An 18694-nucleotide genomic window follows, 5' to 3' on the forward strand; every position below is an offset into this window, starting at 1 on the left:
ACGGCAAACTTTTGTTGCACGTTCACTGAAACAATTTGTTTTACTGCCCCCCCCCCTCTCCTCTCCTCTTCAATGTCGTATATATCTTTGATGATAAAAAAGAATTGCCAACTGAAGTCATGTATACTACAATTACACGCTTCGGACGTACCGAGTAACGTACATCACAACAAGATATACATCTATACATGTACACCGACAAAAAACTATAAGAAAAAAAAAAGGACATTTCGTTGTTATTTGCAGACGGCCCCCGTTGCAAAACAATCAACGCTGATATATAAGCGAGTAAATTCTGTATCCGTCGGCTAAGGCATGCTCGAGCCATCACTGCAAGCAGATCCAGCGGGGGCAAAGAGGACAAACGCCTGCCGAAGGCTGGACAGTAATAAACTTGCCAGATTGAAACGGCGAGAAATAAATGAGCAGACGGGACCGAACCACCAATTGGTATAATTTATTCCGGAACGCGGGCAAGTTCATCAGTCTATATGCAAGCTATTTAATACCTAGAGGCAAAAAGAGAACAATCGCTCCCACACCGTAATAAAAATAATAAAGGAACGTGAAGGCGCAGCGACAAAACAGCCACAAGGGTGCGTGCGTATATACAGTGCGGCCTAAACGCGCTCATCAGTCTTTTCCCGCCCCCTAATTACAAAGTCGGGCCAGTGGGCTACAATGAAGTGTATAGGAAGGGGAAAAAAAGAAATAAAATGTGCCGAACAAAAACACTGCCGGCGGGCTGCAAGTTAGGGGCCGCATTCCTCGTCGCCATTCGTAACGGGAGCGCGCCTTTTCATTAGTGTGCCGAGCATGAGCGAGCTCCGGAACGACGCGTGTGCGCATGCACACCGCGTGCAACAGGAGTGTGCGTTTTATAATTGCTTCTCATTCCGATTCTTACTAAAACAGACACAAAAGGAAAAGGCCTGCAGAAGCAACGAAACGAAGTGGTCGTTTGACTGCTTTGGTCGAAGACGTTGGAGATGAGATTTGTTGTACAAAAACGCCCGGGGCACCTCCGATAAAACTGGTTTTAAGTATTCGCAATCTGCGACTTGTATAGGGAGACAGCATGCATACCCGAATATTTGAAGACTACCTACCGCGCTCGAATCTCAGAGTGTGAAAACTGACACATTTCCCATTCACACGTCAGCTGCAGCGTTTTTCCAAGCACAGCCTCAGTCAAGCACTTGCCTTACACGATAGCAGAGTGCTGTTCTCTTGGAGCAGTTCGACACAGACCACTACATGGTGTAGTTGTTAGTGGAACAGCTGATGTAACCGGCGACTCGAACACGCGCGAAACGATCACGTTTATCGAACGCTCTGCGCCACATGTCCACCGAGCTTCGGTGAAGAGGTGTCACGTGGGAAGAGTCTACGCAATGAGCAGACTTCCACTGAAACGAAATCAAGAGGACTACTAAAGGTAGCGTCGTTTCTTGTTTTCGATTTGTGTTCGACAGTCATTTAGGTTCTACAGCGCAACATCAATATATGGTTCCTTTCTTCATTCAGGTGTGCCGACACCTGACAGGCAAGAGTCGAGTAAAGAAAAAAAAACACAAACAAACAAACGAACGAGCGATCTGAGCCGACGGTAGCGAATTCACCTAAATGAACCAAGCCGATAGCAACCGTTCCACAACACTCGAAACAGCAGACCAACTATTCATACGGAAACGAAGAAAGAGAGGGGGCAAAAATAAGAAAGCCAGTGTCCCGAGCGGTGTCACCGAGACACAATTGCAGCTGCCATACCCTCCTCGCTGCCTTCGACTCCCGTATCGCAGCGCACATCTACAGCAAATCAAGACTGAACCAGAACGCGCTGCACGTGGCCCTATCGTATGCGGTTAGTTTGACCCCCCGCTAGGTCGTAGCGTAAGCGCAGCGAACCGCCGTTTGCACGAGGCCTATTTAGCATCAGCTGCCGCCAAGCACACACACAACGCCGCTCTTGGAAGTTCCGAAACTTCACATTTTTCACGCTCTCTGCAGGTACTCTGCATGCAGCGCTCCAATTGCTCGCAACATGCATGAATTTTCGCGCATGCTTTCACGTGACGGGTCAGAACGTGCGCGGAAAGCACTTGCGAATGTTTTAGACGTCGTTCAAGTAGGACGCTATTCTGCGTTGTTTTAACCGGTTAAACGCGAAGCCACAATTACCTTTATTTTTTTTTCTCACAGACAACGCCCCTCCAATCACCACCAGGAGACCAGTGGGAGATCCAGCTGACAAGTCCAATTCCCGAGTACAGTTACAGCTGGTGAACGGGGGCTATCAGCCAAAGCCTGGAATGACTACCTGGAATGAGGTGGCCGTTCGCCTCCGGGCATAAACAGCCTGGTAAACAAAATAAAGTGTATTCTCTCTCTCTTGAGGAGGGGGCATTCAAACACACACACACTGCTCAACTTCCAGCTTCGACGTACGACACGCGTGTGAAGATCATCGGAACTATCGATTCAACACTTTGTTTTAGTATACTTCAAATGTCAGTTTACTACATAACGCCACTCATCGTTTTAGATACCAGCAGTCGACCCCGAACAGGCTCGGTTTGTTGCTAAGCCGTTTGTGGTAGTGACCGCGAGGCTTCAGTGACTAAGTGATGAAATTTTTCTTCCCACATAAAAGCCAACTTATGGACTGTAGCTTATGTCGAATCGAGGCTGGCACAATGCCCACCACAGCATCTGCCGACCATCAGTTTCTGCTCAACGTTGCGTACACGGACAGTCATTTTTGCCGCAATGGCCGGACTACGAGTCCATGTTGTGACGATCGAGTGTGGCGCCGTGGAGTACTGTTGCGCATATCTTGCTTGAGTGCCCAACTTACAAGGACGCCCTTTGACGTTGATACGGATACTCTAGAAAGCGCCAAGTCGTGAGCTTGTTTACATCTGTTAAATCTATAGGTTCGTTCTCAAAACAAACGCTGACTGACCAATAAAAAAACGCCAGGCCTGCGCTGAAACCGCAGCACAGTCACAGCGAAAGCTGGAAGAGCGGCGTTTCAGGAGTCCGTTGTAAGCTCTCTTGGGGCTACAATACAAGTACACTAGAAGGGTACCCACTACGCCATAAATCAAATTTTCGTGAAGTTGGGAAGCGCCTACTAAGCCATTATTCGTCATTCTGCGGAGAAGCGAGGCACCAGCTACACGTCTGTAAGGGATTATGTGCACTTTTGTTGACGCGACGACTGATGACGACGAATTACGGCTCAGCCCTTTGTAATGGGTTGGAAGCTTTAAACGGCCCACCAGTTATGTAATTTGCACTGGGTGACGCCCGGTCGCTATTTCCCTCTGCCGTCATGCTGTATAACATACGCTGACGTGGGAGAGAGACGGGGGAGGGGTGCGAAGAACTTTACTGAGACCCGGAGGAAATGGATCATGCGCTTATGGGCTTCCTTGGCAACCAATACAAGTGCACTTGCGAGGAACCCACTACGCTATAAATCATTGTAATTTTTGAGAAGTAGGGCAGCAGGCACTGTGCCATTTTTCGTCATTCTACGGAGAGCCGTGCTATCTGCTAAACGCATGCAAGGCATTATGCGTACTTTGTTGATGCTGTGCCTGATGACGACGAAGAATTATGGCAGAGACCTTTGTAATGTGTTGGAAGCAATCAACAACCTACTCGTTGCGCAATTCGCATTGTGTGACGCCTGGTTATAGAATTCGCGTTGTACGACGCTTGGTGCTTATTTTGCTCTTCTACCACGCTATATTGCATATGCTAATGTGGTTCGTTCCCGACACGAAGCCTGTATAGGACCTTTTTGCAAAGCAGTTTCAACCACCGGCATGGCTCAGAGGTTGAATACTGGGCTCACACGCAGAGGGCCCAGGTTCGAACCTCGTTCCATCCTGGAATTTTTCTTATTTCGTTTTTTTTCTTATTTCGAGCGATACTGGTTACGGATACCGGCGGCGGCGGCGGCGGCGGCGGCGGCGGACAACTACGGCGCCAAAAACGGCCGGTGAAATGATCTCATAACAGCTTTCGCTGTAAAAAAGTGCGTGTTAGATTTTTTTTTAATTTTTGTTGTACCTTGTCTCCATTTTTAAATATATATTTCTTCTGCCCACGTTCGCCTTTCCCCGCAACATGTCCCATTCTCAGCAAAGTAGAATGTAGCGAACATACACTATAGCTATAACCATTCTGCTTTTCAACAAAAAGCTTTCTGTCGCTCTCGTATAATGGACTGCCCTGAACAAACTTCGACACGGTACACGATAACTCACCCCCCCCCCTTTCTTTTCTTTATTTCCTTTCTCAGTTCAGCGACACCACACGAATTTCTTTTATATGACGGAGAACGGACGAAATGCGGCACGGCCACGCGCAGATGTAGCTTGCCTGCGGTGAACACAGAAGGAAGGGTCACGACACGTACAGAGGTGCCTAACATCGCAAGAATAAGCCGGTGATTTTTCCCAACTTGACAGTACAAGCGTTCTGTACGTGCGCGCAGTATAATATAAGTATACTACGCGTGAATTTAGACACCACTACCACTTCCGAGTCGACCTGGAGGGCATGATCGATTGACTGATCATAGGGGGTGTATAAGGTTCCAAAGCAACTTACGGGCTAGGGATGGTCGATTAAAATTTTTATTCGATTAATCGTTAATCGATTTAGCCTTTAATCGATTAATTGCTTTCGGGGGAATCTTTTAATCGATTAATCGACATTTTTAATGGGTGCTTTAAAACCGATATCTCTTTGTTTGAGAGGCATCGTTCGTGTTTAATATGGGCCCAAATCTTTTTATTAGACGCGTTGACGATCCAAAATTCCCACTTTCGAAAGTGTCGACGACGGGCCCCTTGTGTCCAGTGTGCGAAAATTCACACTTTCGCACACTGGACACAAGGGGCCCGTCGTCGTTGGTTGATGTCGCGGATTCAAGAATCTGTGGCCATCATCCCTGGACTATTCGGCAGCAGGTCGTATTTTCTCGAAGCCTGCCTACTCGAGCTCATCGAAACCGGAGGCGCGTTCGGGGACCACACTGTTTGGAAAGTCGCAGTTGAAACGTGCAGTGTGGCGGAGGGTGAGGAAATCCCGAGAAAGGTAAAAGAGAGACGAGGAGAAATTAAATAAGGCGCTCGCTCTAGTAAGCAAGGCATCTTTTCTCGGTTTGTCGGTTAGATATTGTGGAAGTCCTACATAATACTATAATTTCGGACTGACGCGATCTTTTTCTTGAGGTCACCTATGCAGAGATTACATAGAAATATACTGGCCTCAAATAGACCATCAGTACAGGCAACTGCGGCAAATAGAAGGAAAGCAGATGGCATTTAGGGGCTCGTTTTTCTTCGTTAGACACAATAATAATTAGAACTAACAGACAATATTGCCAAGAAAAAGTATAGGGGGTGTTATTTGTAATAATTGGGATATAAATCTGAAGAAAGTAAAGTGGACGGAAAGATAACTTGTCGCCGGAAGGGACCGAACCTGCGACCTTCGAATAACGCGTCCGATGCTCTACCACTGTAAAAGACATGGCGCTCTTTGGCCACCCATGGCCCTTGCGCCAAAAAACCCCGCTAATCATCAGCTCTACCACTGAGCTACGACAGCGGTCACCCCCCACCCCCCCGTCCACTTCATAGGGTATACGTGTGCATTTTTAAATCTAGGAGTGTTAGTCAGCGCCGATCACAGCCATGGCGGCGAGTGTGGAACACTCTTTTTCTGCCTTTTGGCGTCACGTAGCAAGTGAGCTTATTACGAGCTGGCAGCTGACCAATAATCCCTCGCATATACTACCTGAAGGCATCAAGTCTGCGAGAACGAGACCCTCGCTATGAATGAAGGAAAGAACATTACTTTTAGGGGCTCGTTTTTCTTTCTTAGACACAATATTAATTAGAACTAACAGACAATAATGCGGAGGAAAGTATAGGGGATTGTAAGGGTGTATTACAAAGAAAAACGAGCCCCTAAAAGTCACCTTCTTTCCTTCATTCATAGCGAGGGTCTCGTTCTGGCAGGCTTGGTGCCTTCATGTAGTATGCGAGGGATTATTGGTCCGCTGCCAGCTCGTAAAAAAAAAAAAAAGGTCACTTGCTACGTGACGCCAAAAGGCAGAAAAAGAGGGTTCCACACTCGCCGCCATGGCTGTGATCGGCTCTGACTAACACTCCTAGGTTTAAATGCACATGTGTACCCTATGAAGTGGACGGGGGGATGACCGTCGCCGTAGCTCAGTGGTAGAGCTTCGGACGCGTTATTCGAAGGTCGCAAGTTCGGTCCCTGCCGGCGGCAAGTTATCTTTCGTCCACTTTACTTTCTTCACATTGATATCCCAATTATTACAAATAAAATCCTCTACACTTCCCTTGGCATTATTGTCTGTTAGTTCTCATTAATATTGCGGGAAATAGAGTGACATGAGTTTCTGCCTCCCGGCTAGAAAAAACAGCAGCTGCGCCAGTATACTCCGCAGGTTTCACCTGATCTTTGCCGTAACACGGCGCCACTCGCACCTTTTCAATCGTGCGTACGTCCTGAACTGTGAGCGCTATCTAGTGTACCAGACATTACAACATAAATTGCGCGACTCTCCTTTCTTGTCACAGCAGAAGACGGGGGCCTCTTGCTGAAAGCTGTATTTCTCCCTAAATACGCGACCATGCAGTATTACTAAATGCTTCAAGGTCACTTCTTCAATAGTAATGCACTGGATGCTAGACGTTCGGTAAACCGACGCGTAAAGTTGCGGATTACATAAAGGGTTTACAAGACCCATTTCACAATTCTCGAGTGCGCATTCCTGCGCTACATTTTCTCTCAACTAATGGCAGCAACGTTCGTGCTTCAAGTGGAGACGAGGTGTAGTTGCGCGTGCTGGCGTTTGTCTATTATGCGTGTTCGTGTCAAGAGAGCCGAGTCTACACTTTCCGCGTCCCAGCGCAAGCAAACCGCGCTTGAACATTCTGTTTGAAGAAGTGACTAGCTGCGATTAATTGGGCTAACTGCATCGTAGGAAAGTTAGCTCAACAATTATGAAAATGGTATATATACCCTATAAGACGGACAGTTGGGCTAGTTGGTATACAGCATAATAAAAGATCGTTACTAGTGTCCTTCTCCTCTTTAAGCTAGCAAGCGTGTCTTATTATGTATATACGGATTACCTAATCATCTCCCCATCATCGTACTTCATCACTCTTTTTTCCCCCGTTGCGTTTTCCCCGGTGCAGAGTAGCAGTCAGGGGCGTACTAGCTCAGGCCACCCTCTCTGCCTTGTAATATATTTTCTCTCTCTCTTTCATTGGTAAACAATATTTTATTTGCTAAAGAGTAAAACAGAACGGCACTAAGAACCAGTGAGGAAATAAGCAGCGCATATTACAATGCCGCACTTACACAAGAATCGAGTAAAATCTGAGAGTTGAATGAAATACAAAGAAAGTTTCGATTGACACTACAGGTGACGAAAACTACTCGTTTATCAAATGTAGGCAGACATGCGTTTATGCGGCAACACGATGAAACAGCGCGGCAAAAAGCAAACACGAACAAAATAAGCTACAAGACGATGCGCTGGCACGTATGAAATTTACAGAAAAGAATAAACTTCTCTTTTGAAAGTTGGCGAATCCACGTGCTGCTTACTTTCTCAACAGTCCCCTTTCTTGTTTTGTTTCATGGGGTTGCTGCTCCGAACCACATGTTTTTTTTCTACTGAGCGAAGAAATGTCAGTTGCCCGAGATGTTTGGGTGACAACCGACACCTCCTTTGGGTCGCCACACATCCAGCATGCGAAAAAAGGCGCTCGGATGCTACTGACGTTGCAGTAATTGGCAAATACTCCATTGCAACGTCAAACACATGATCTAGGCCAGTTCGCATGCTGTGCCAAGTCTCAAGTGAATTCGGATTGGTGCGGCGATCGACTACAGGGTTACTATAGTATGTTTTGAACTGAGAAGGCATTTAGTTCATCGGATCGTACTCCAGTGCGACGCAATTGCGTAGAAGTGCGCGATCGACGGCATCCCAAATAGAATCAGAAAAAGTACACTCTTAAAAAAAAGTTCGTAAAAAGGTAGTAACTGGAAGGAAAATGTTAGTAACAGCCACTGTTACTAACTCTCTGAGACAGTTACTAACCATTTACAAACTCGAAAGCAACAGGCGTGTTGTTACTACCCAAACAGCCAAGTTACTAACTCGAGTTAGTAAGAAAAATCTACTTTGCTTATAACCCTTCACAGTGCTGCAAAAACATGCATTCACTCACTGAGTGAAAGTTTTTAATATATTTTAATATATTTTCTCAAACCCTTCTCGTATTCACTTTTTTTGATCATTGCTTGAAGACATATAATTTGTACGGCCAACATTTTTAGAGGAATTGATATTTGAGTCTGATTGCACACTCTTAAAAAAAGAGGAAAAAGCTTGTAACCACGAGCAAATAGTAACAGCAGCTGTTACTAGCTTTCTTGGACCATTACTAACTTTTTGCTACCTTTTTACTACCTACGTTAGCAGACACTTAAAAGTTGCAACGGTTACTACCTCTTGCGTACCGTTACTAACTTTTTGCCATGCACCTGTTAAACGAGTTTGTTAAACCAATCTTAGAAGTTATTATTACGAGCTTTTTACAACCTATTCACTAGCACGGGAATCGATTCAAGTTCACTGAGGCGATATTAGTAAGCTTAGTACCCCGTCTTGGGTCTTGTATATTATGCCATGTTGAGACGACATTACGCAAAATATGCATAGCATATTGATCGTCTTAATATGCTTGATTAAAAGTCCTACGCTATGTCACCTCGCGCACCTAATAAAATTATACGCTATATAAGTATAGGCGCATAACTTAAGCTATTTATCCTAAAGCCTAGCTGCTCACCGGCACCAGCTGGGTACCCTAGAGGTAGGGCTATATATATTCCTGGAAACGCTTACGAATTATACGTGTCGCGTAGCCTTGTTGTTGTGTATGTGTGCTGTTCTGATTCATGACGTGCTGTGCATAATTACCTAATGATATATCGCAATGTTGATGCTCGTGAAGCGACCGTTATAAAAAAACAGAGGCGAAAGGATCACGGCTACTTAATTTTTTTTTGGTAGTAACCGTTACTACCTATTTTACAAGTTAGCAACCAGAAGGGTAGTAACCGATACTAAGTGCGTTTGTAACGGCGAGGGAAGTAACGGTTACTAACCTCCCCGTTACTAACCGCACTTACTAACAGGGTAGTAACATATGTGACAAGTAGTTAGTAAACCGAAGTTAGTAAGTACTACAACCCTTTTTTTAAGAGTGTAGTAGTATTCGGCTTTGCAACTTCCTGCGTCTAAGGATAGCGTTCAGGGTCTGCGTCTCAGGATAGCGCGCCTCGCAGTCATGCGCTCCGGCCAACAAGGGGCGAGGTTGGAGGCGGGAGTGGGGCAGGGGCGTAGCCAAGAGGGGGGGGGGGGGGTCAAACCCCCCCCCCGAAAATTTTCAATTTTGCATGTGTATATATACACGCACACATACAAACGCACGCACAAACATACATAAAGTATGGTTGAACCCCCCACCGAAAAAAATTTCTGGCTACGCCCCTGGAGTGGGGGAGGCTGTAATCGATTAATCGAATTGTTTTAATCGATTAATTCGATTAATCGAAAGACACAAATAGATTATGATTAATCGATTAATTGTGGACCTTTAATCGATTAATCGATTAATCTTTCATCGATTTTACCATCCCTATTACGGGCCTGTAAGAGACGACGCCTACTGGACGCGTTCCATCAACCAATGTTTACGTTCCCTTCCGTTAGGATAGTTGTTATAAACCGTTCCTGGATAAGCTACACCCACCTCCTCTAGACAACGTCGCGAGCTATGGGGGTTCGCACAGCGCGACGGCAACGACCTGAGAACCCTTCGCGTATCGCTACCCACGATAAGTTTAAAGCCTCGAGATAAGTTAAAGTCGCCCTCGAGTGGTGGATGTAGCTTCGAAATCTACCCGCCAGGGTCCAGGTGTAGAATACGAGACGTTCGCCCCACGTCGGCGCACTCGAGAAGTCTATCCGTCGCCGTCATGAGCGATTCTCGGCTTATCGCGCGGTTCCGTAAGCATATATGTTCACGTGCACACAGAGCAAACAGGACTTGGGAACCAAACGCGCGGAGAGATCCGATCACACAAACCAACGGATCCCTTCACTGAGGAAAAAAGTAAAAAAAAAAAAACACTGAGGGAAGGGGGGTACCGCCGCGCCAATGCCCGCTCTCGGCGACAGCGGAGACACACAGTGATTGGCACCTGTCCCGCGGCCTCGTCACCCAACAGCACGGGAACAGGCAACGCATTTCGTGGTGGGTCGTTAGCCTTCCCCGCTCTCGACGCAGTGCTACTGCAACCGTGCACGATAACAAACACTGGTCCATCAGCTGCAGGCACCAACGATCCTTGTTTCCAAGTACCTTGCTCGGCGATCACATAAGCACGCGAATTTGACAACCCGCCGTGTCATTCTTGGCATGAAGGCCCTCGGACGCATCTCAATATATGACATTGATTACCTCGGCAGTCATATGACAGTAGCGATCGGATGCCTCGAAAATAACAAAAAAAAAAATCAATCAGTTTCAACAACGCCTCGCAAAGAAAAACTTTGCAGACAACTCAGTCATTGGACTTAAAGTGAATGAAGCTAATGTTTGTGTTTAAGAGCGGTTAGGCCAAATTAGCAGATTTTAGCCAACGGTCGGCAACATTACACTGTTAAAACGAGCCATCATTTTGACAGCGACCTCTCTATCTATTTTGACGAGCCGTCGGCGTCAAACGGGAAAGACGGCGACTCTCTTGTCAACGAGCGAGCGGAGAGAAAGAGAGACGAGAGAAAAAAGAGAGAGAAAGTTCCAGCGCGCCTCGGTTGGCTACCGTACGTCACGTGACACGTTGCTCTCTCAGCGGTTACCTCTCCAGGAGAAAGAGTGGAGGAGGCAGCGCGGCAGAGGCAGAGGCGCCACCGCGCCAGAGAGAGAGAGAAAGAGCCGAGGGAGCGAGTACTGCCGGTACGCCGGTACATTCCAACGTGTTTCTTTGAGCTTTGTGCGTGCTTCTTCCATGTCGGTTTGGTGCGCCATTTTGTCTTTTTTTTTGCGTGGCGTGCGAGTGCCTGTGCAACGCGCGTGTGTGCTTTGGAGCTGCAGCCTCAAGTCGAGTGCACGGGTAAAGGTGAGTGTACTGTTCTACTTATATACTACTTTCGTCTGTTTACACCTTCGGCTGTGCACTGTTTAACAAGGCACTTCGTTTGCGTGTAGCAAAGAAGCAAGCTCTAGTTTTCGCGCGTTGTGGAGGCGACTCCCATCGCGCGTCTCTTCTGGTTTTTGCGGTATGCATTAGAGCGATGTGCTTTTGCGCCGAGGCTGAACCACGTGCAGCAATTTTCAAGCGTCAGCTTGCATCTAGTGTGATAAAAAGAAAAAAAAAGATGAATAAAAATGTTCCAGTGAAAAAAAAAAGCTCAAACGTTCCAGGAATATTGGCGCGTGTTTTTGAGTAGAGTGCACTTTTCGCGCACTTTCGATGGCGATTGAAAGTGGTTAACGGTGCGAGGACTGGGATCGAGTGGAGGAACTCTAGTGCGCCATGTACGGCCGAGTACGTTCAGAGCAATTAGTATAAGACTTTATTTAGTTGTTTCTTTTTGCTTTTCATCTGTTCGTTCGTATACATGCGCTAATGCTGATCATGACCATCTGCAACTCTGACTTGCATAATGTGGATGCTATAGTCGCTAATTCGTAAAAGTATACGTCAACTATAAATTAATAGTTTTTTTTGTCTTGTAGTGTGGCTTAAAACTGCATCTCTTGTGCAATTTACTCTCTCTGTTTCTTGATCGTTTCCCGGCAAAGGATGCAGACGTTGGTATCCGATAGCGATTGGCCAGCTCTATTCTGATTCACGAATCGCAATCGAAAGTGACTTTGTAACATGCAAATTTAAAAGTACCGCCTATCAAACGAGCAGCTGTCACTGCGTAAAAATGGAGAAACTAGACTAAATTGCAATATTCTCGACATGTGTAAGGATTTAAAACACAGCAGGGTGAGGAGGAGGCTAAGGGATTTGTCAAGTGCTTGCAAGTTAGTATGCCAATTACTGCATGTAACTATCGAATGGATGTGATTGACTGACTGCTAATCGCTCGAATCATTTCAGGTTCACAGGACAGGTCTGAAAGGTCAACCTCAATCATATTTGGCTGTGGATATCACTGCAACTTTGGCACTCGACCAAGCGAGGTATGTACTCAGTATCTCGAAATTTTTTTTTTTCTGCGTGTTTTAACATTGCTGAGGACATGTGTGTATCATTTGTAAAGAAAGACCAGACCCTAAATTGGGTCTTCTGAATTAGTACCTCAAGTTTAATGTGCAGGCCAACTGCCTACATGCACCCACGCCACAGCTGCGACGTATTGCCCCACTGTCAGCGCATAAGCCTTCTGGCATAGCCGTATATCAACCTCAAGCATACTTGGCTGTGGATGTCACTGCAACTTTAACGCTCCGCGAAGCGACGTATGTATTGAATATCTCTGGAATTTATTGTCTCCGTGTTTTAAAATTTCTGAGGACATGTGTGTCGTTTGTAAAGACAAATCAGACCCTAAATAGGGTCCTCTGAACTAATACCTCAAATTTAATGTGCAGGCCTACCCACCCCATGCACCCAAGCCACAGCTGCAACACGTTGCCTCGTCAGCGAAGTCAGCTCATAGGCGCATACTTCTAAAGTATATTTCATGGAAACACATCTCAATGTCATGATTTCTTGTCACATTTGTGAGACTGCAGTGCAGAACTTGTACAAATATGAAAGACACTACAGAGTTCATTCAAATGTTCATAATGTTAATGTAGCATGTGTAAATCAGGGCTGCTCGAAACATTTCAAAACATTTAATGCACTGCGTGTGCATGTTTCACGCAGTCATGTTGGAGATGATGTTGCTCCTGTGTCATCTGGACAAGAATTTAGATGTCCTCATATATTTCGTGATGTCAAGTTTTCTTTTTTTTTTTAAAGATATTGGGCACGTTAAGAAGCATATTTCTTCTAGTGTTGCCACTGCCCGTTGTTTTGTGAACTGTAAAAAAGTGTTTTCAAGTGCAAAATCATTCACGTCTCATGTAAGTCGCTTTCATGGCAGCATTGTGTGTCCAAGACAGAGTGTGGCACAATGTGAGGAAGATCTTGCAGCACCTAGCAGTGCAGGTCAAGATTTAACCAGTGTTGATGTTTAACAAATTTCAGGGCATGGTGATGAGGTTTGTAAAAGTGGACGGCTGCCACAAGTGCGCATGTAGCCTATACTGGAACTTAGTGGTCTAGATGCGATTCATGGCAGAGCTCCTGAAGTGAAGCAAAATGACCTTGCAGAATTACGGTTTGGAGTATGTGTTTATCCCTCTACATTATGAGCAGCTATTTCTATTACTAGAAATAATACACGGGTTGTTTGTGCAACTGTGGGCTCTTTTTACATTTTATATTTGTTGTTACACTCCATGCTTACTTGGGAACATTATGCATCAGAGCATATACATGTAGCTAGTTCAGCGTGCGACAAATATGGTCACATTTGCTGCTCAGCATTTCTATCTGGTGTCCTTTGATTTCATCATACAGTGTCTCTCACACAATGCAGCATAGTTTATACATTTCCGGCGTTTCACATCTGAAACCCGAATATGTGATTGGCATAGTTTATGGCGCATGGATTTATTCTGTCATTCTCTTTTTGTTTACTCCAGGTACATTGGACAGATCAACCGGACCAAAAGGCGGGGTAAAAGAGAAGGGAGCGGAGTAGGACCAAGGGTGCTCAGCCTTATCAAAGCGCTTTGAATAATAAATGTGCAAGTATTGACAAAAGCTTTCGTTGCATATTTTATTAGGTACTACCCATGTCGAGTGATGGTCGCATGGTGAGGTAGACCACTCTACAGTTCATAGTGACACAGAATACACTTGATCTCCTGGGCCATCATACTAACAATGCAGCTGCATTTCATGTTGAGAGCCTCTCGTCACCTCGCAGAGAAAATGCTACATTGATGGTCTCATAATAGCATTGACAAAAAGACGTACAGGTCGGTTTTATTTTGAGCTCACGAAAAAGATGTCAAAATGAAAGAACACCGTCATTTGCAAATGACGGTGAAATGTTATCAATCTGACAGGTCGGTTGTGTTTTGAGTTCATGAAAAGACGTCAAAATGAAAGAACACCGTCATTTGCAAATGACGACCTTCAGTTATTTTGATTGTTACATTTTATCAATTTGACGGTTCGCTTGTATTTTGAATTGACGGGAAAGACATCAAAATGATAAAATATTACCATCATTTGAAAATGACGGCCTGCCGTCATTTTGACGGCCATATGCTTGGAAATAGAGCTGCCAGGATATTTCCCGTCATTTTGACAAAAATTTTTTTACAGTGTACTAGCCAGTGTTCGTAATATGCGAGTAAATAAGGAGCTAGCTAAGAAAGGAGTCTACTCGAGACAAATTCATTTCGATCAGAAATTATCACCGACGTCGTGGGACATCACACCCCACTGCAGGAAGCGGGTGAAAAAGACCCAGAACGACAATGACTGCTAAAATAAATAATAAACGGTTGAGGAATGGCACACCAGAGTCTTGGGGATTTCCACACGGTGCTGTGAAAGGCGCGCACGCACAGAGAGAGACAGAAGGCGAAGAACGGCGGGCCAATCGCCGCGGTGAACTCGGAAGTTGCCGCTCCCGTGCTGAAGGTTATCACACCCTGCACCAAGGGGTGTGTGCCAGGCTTCCCCCTCGCACCCACGGACACGCACTTCCTCCGCGGGGCCTCGTTCCTAGAGATCACGACGCACCCCTTATCTCGCAAAGACCACAGGCCGCGGAGCAGCAACGCTAGCAACACGTTCGCCGAGACGCGCACCAGTTCGCAGATGGCCGCGCGCGCACTGGCACCCAGGAAGGCGGTGCTCGCACATGAACGGCTGGCATATGCTGACGGCATTCCACGGCGGAGCACTCGAATCGCCAAGGCGCGCGAACTGGCCCCCGTATAAACAGGAGAACGCGTATACGCGACAGCCCACTAAGAAATATCACCCAAACCGACTAAGTCACCTTGCTTGAGCCACGCATTAGCGCAATTTTTTTCCCCCTGCGGTATCGAAAAACGTCACTGATTTCGTTTGCAGAGCAGCCGCACTTCTTTCGCTCGACAGTGAGAATTCAATAGTACTACGCAGGAACGAGATCAGGATCACTCAGCTTAAACGCCCCAAAAACAACACAGCAGCTGTAGGGTGATGAAGCGTTAAGGCGTCAGGTCATTCATTTAGTGAATTTTGCTTGCACAGGATTAACCGTGACGTCGGTGCCCTTTCATCTCGCCTCCAGTGGAACGAGGTCACCGCGAACAAGAGATTCGAACGACGAACAAGTGCTACATAGTCACACATCGCCAACACTGTGATGTAGCATTTCTAACGGCAGCGTACTTCCCAAAGGGAAATTATAAGGTTACTCTGCCGCGTCTGCCTCGCCCACAAAGCCGCAGCCCTTACTACTATGCGTCTGCAAAAGGGCATTTTATTTGAATAGCCGGTGTTTAATTATTCATCCGCCTCTTAGCGCTTGAACAATCTGATCTCGCGCTTTGTAAGTGGTCGATTCGGATAACCAAATTGTCGAATCTCCAAATATTCATTCTACTAGAAAAAAAGAGAAAAAAGCGAAACTTTCTAGTCCATTCCACTGACCTAGAAGTTTGCCATGTCGCGAAGGTTCTGAGCGTTGACCAGTTTTTTTTTTTTTTTCGAACCTTCGCAACAGTCCGACTGGTGCAACGCAAAGACAACAATATCGAGCAACTGACACCGGTACATTCTGCCCAGCTGCAACCGCGGCGCAATTCAGCGCCCTGATAGAACGCATAAATTTAACTCGTATACACGCACTGGCTTACATGGAATCCCTCTTCAGTAATCCTTAAACCCTCCAAAACAGCAACGTCTGCAGTATTTTCCGGTGTATCTCGGAGACTAGACGCCACAATACCAATTTGGCCCAAAAACATGGGCTCGGAAGTCGCTTTCTTTTTTGCGACAGGACGTACCGGGCCTGCGGCCATGTGGCCGGCACATAACCACTAAATCCCTCTTTCCTTCCTCCTCTCCCTCATCTATTTAGGGTTTAAGCAACACTAGAGCGGCTATTTGCCCATGACCTCTTTAACGGATATCAACGAGCGGTCGCGGGTACTTAACATCGTGCGTATAAGATTATACATGGTTCGTTCTATATTAGGTCAACCAAAGACGACGTTAACCGCGCGTTTTCGCCTCATTCTGTACACGTACTATATAGAGGTCAAGTAAGTTACGCGAAGGGGCATGCATGCAGCAAACCGGTATCGCGATTAGCGGCCGCGGAGCAGTGACCCCATGAGAGAGTTGGCACATTACAGATTCAGCTTGCGCCAGCTGAGCCGTTGTCCGCAGCGACGACCGAAGTTAGGTGCGCGCGATGATATCAGCACTATCGCGTTAAAAAAGAAGATCGAAATACGGCGTTTCTCTCTAGTCAACATATATACAACCGGAGTTCAACCGCGAAAAAATGTGCAGCGGTGGCGATTACAAATTTAAGATAACCATTTCTTTTCCCCTCCCTTGGCGACCTTATTCAATCCTCTGGATGTTTCGGGTCATGCCAGCTCATTCGGCATTTAAAAAGGTCAATACTAAACGCTCGTAATAAATAAAAAAAACACATTTTTGTCACACCATTTGCTATACATCGGTATAACTGCAGGTGGTAACGAAATTTCAGCGCGAAAAATGGCGTCTTCGATGACGAGACGAAAAATTAGGATTATACTGGAGCTTCGGCAAGAGTGGAACGGGATGCAGCGTAATCGGGCCCCGTTCACATCGCTTTCTCATTTCGCTTCGCTTCTCGTGGCAGGCACGTAGGCAAGGGGGGGGGGCCCCCCCCCCAAATTCGTCCAGCCTTTTATGTTCCCGGGCAATTTTTTTTCTTTTTGCCATAAAAAGACTTTCTTTCGAATAATTAGGCCTTGGGCCTCCCCCGAAAAAAAATCCTGGCTACGTGCCTGTCTCGTGGACATCAACTGTGACGCAAGGAACGTCCGTGCGCGTAACATAGGCCGTCTTAAACTCTCATAGAACGCATGCCTACTGCGAGTACAGTTGCGAAGTCCCTACTACGCCATAATTCATCATTCAGCAAAGTATCGACGCGTGCCCACTACGCTTCCGTAAGGCAATACGCGCACCCACGCAACTGCACACTTTGTTGATGCTCTTGCTGATGATGATCATCAATTATGCCTGAGCGCCTTGTAATGAATGGACCTTTAAAGCACCTACTCGTTGTGCAATTCACATGACCCGATGCTACGCTTCTGCCACGCAATATTACGTGTGTTAACGAGACTCGCCGCGCTACATGGCGCCTCTGTAGGCTTTTTCTTTTTTTTTTTCCGAAGCAGTTTCAAGCACTGGCGTAGCTTTGTGGTAGAAAACCTGACTGCCACGCATAATGCCTGGGTTCGATTCCGGCTCCGAACCCCTGATTTTTATTATTTCCATACATCGCGATTTCTCGCTCACGGACAACGCCCGTTTTTCACTGACAACCAACGCCACCGACGCCGGCATCGGCATTTCTGCGACACGGGCTCCTTAACGCTGTCGCGTTAAAATGTCTCCAAAGAGATCACAGCTTACTTCCTATAAAGTGCTACGCGTTAATAGATGGCCAGGTTAGGAGAATGCGCACTCTTTCAGCGCGGCTTTGACTGCCTTGTCTGCTCCCTCGGCTGGGGCTGGCTGGGAAGTAGTTCCTCCTGTGCCTCTCATTTTATCCTGCATTTCTTTTTATCATTCTCTTATCCCTTGATTTTATTTATTTCTAATATATTTCTCTCTCTTTCTATCTTTTATACCTTCCATTCTTACATTTTTTTAAAACTCCCGTTATACTTAGTGGTACGGGAAGGGATCATCTTTTTTTTTTTTTTTTTTACCCTGCTTTAACGTATCTTTCAGCGCGGCTATATAAACACCAGACACCGGTGCCAGGCCCGAAAAGAGACGAGTTTCCTTTCACGCCGCGCCGTCACAAGGCGAGAAGACGACGACAACGCTTGTTTCCGTCTCGGTCGTCGCTCGGGTCGCCGGGAGAGATCTGCCACGCACAGGTGCGCTCGGTCGTTCTCAAAACAGTTGCGTGCAGAGCACGGTGTTGTGGTGCAGAGGCTGCCGCAATACGCTGCTCGCTCGTATGCGGTGAGCCCGAAGTCAGAGGCCAGTAAGCATCCTTTTTGAGCGTGTGCTGATTGGATAGGGCTATGGAGAGCCGGAAGTGTCGATTGGCGCCGGTCCGCCAGCTCACGAGCTCTATCAGCGCGTGCTGAAACGGACAGTCCATTTTTGGCTCTTATAAAATACCTGCCCCGATCTGCGACAAAAGCGACGAGCTCTTCGCGAAGGGAAAGCGAGCGAATCTACTTCGACAAGAATGAAGGGAACTGTTTGTTCCTTCGACCGTGCTTAGGTTTTC

General features: G+C 46.4%; 2 protein-coding genes and 1 long non-coding RNA gene across 3 annotated transcripts in view; 2 read left to right on the top strand and 1 right to left on the bottom strand.

Annotated features, from left to right (window-relative positions):
- The window catches only part of LOC119379546 (formin-binding protein 1), a 214201-nt gene that overhangs the window by 184124 nt on the left and 11383 nt on the right, over positions 1-18694 (bottom strand). The gene's annotated exons all lie outside the window — the stretch shown is intronic.
- The window catches only part of LOC119379553 (E3 ubiquitin-protein ligase Topors), a 371896-nt gene that overhangs the window by 142044 nt on the left and 211158 nt on the right, over positions 1-18694 (top strand). The gene's annotated exons all lie outside the window — the stretch shown is intronic.
- LOC119379549 (uncharacterized) lies at positions 11099-13954 on the top strand. Its single transcript, XR_005181238.2, has 3 exons — positions 11099-11262; positions 12256-12338; positions 13854-13954. It is a non-coding gene; the product is annotated as an uncharacterized LOC119379549 (long non-coding RNA).

The sequence above is a fragment of the Rhipicephalus sanguineus genome, chromosome 1 (genome assembly GCF_013339695.2).
Source record: "Rhipicephalus sanguineus isolate Rsan-2018 chromosome 1, BIME_Rsan_1.4, whole genome shotgun sequence".
NCBI classification, from domain to species: domain Eukaryota; kingdom Metazoa; phylum Arthropoda; class Arachnida; order Ixodida; family Ixodidae; genus Rhipicephalus; species Rhipicephalus sanguineus.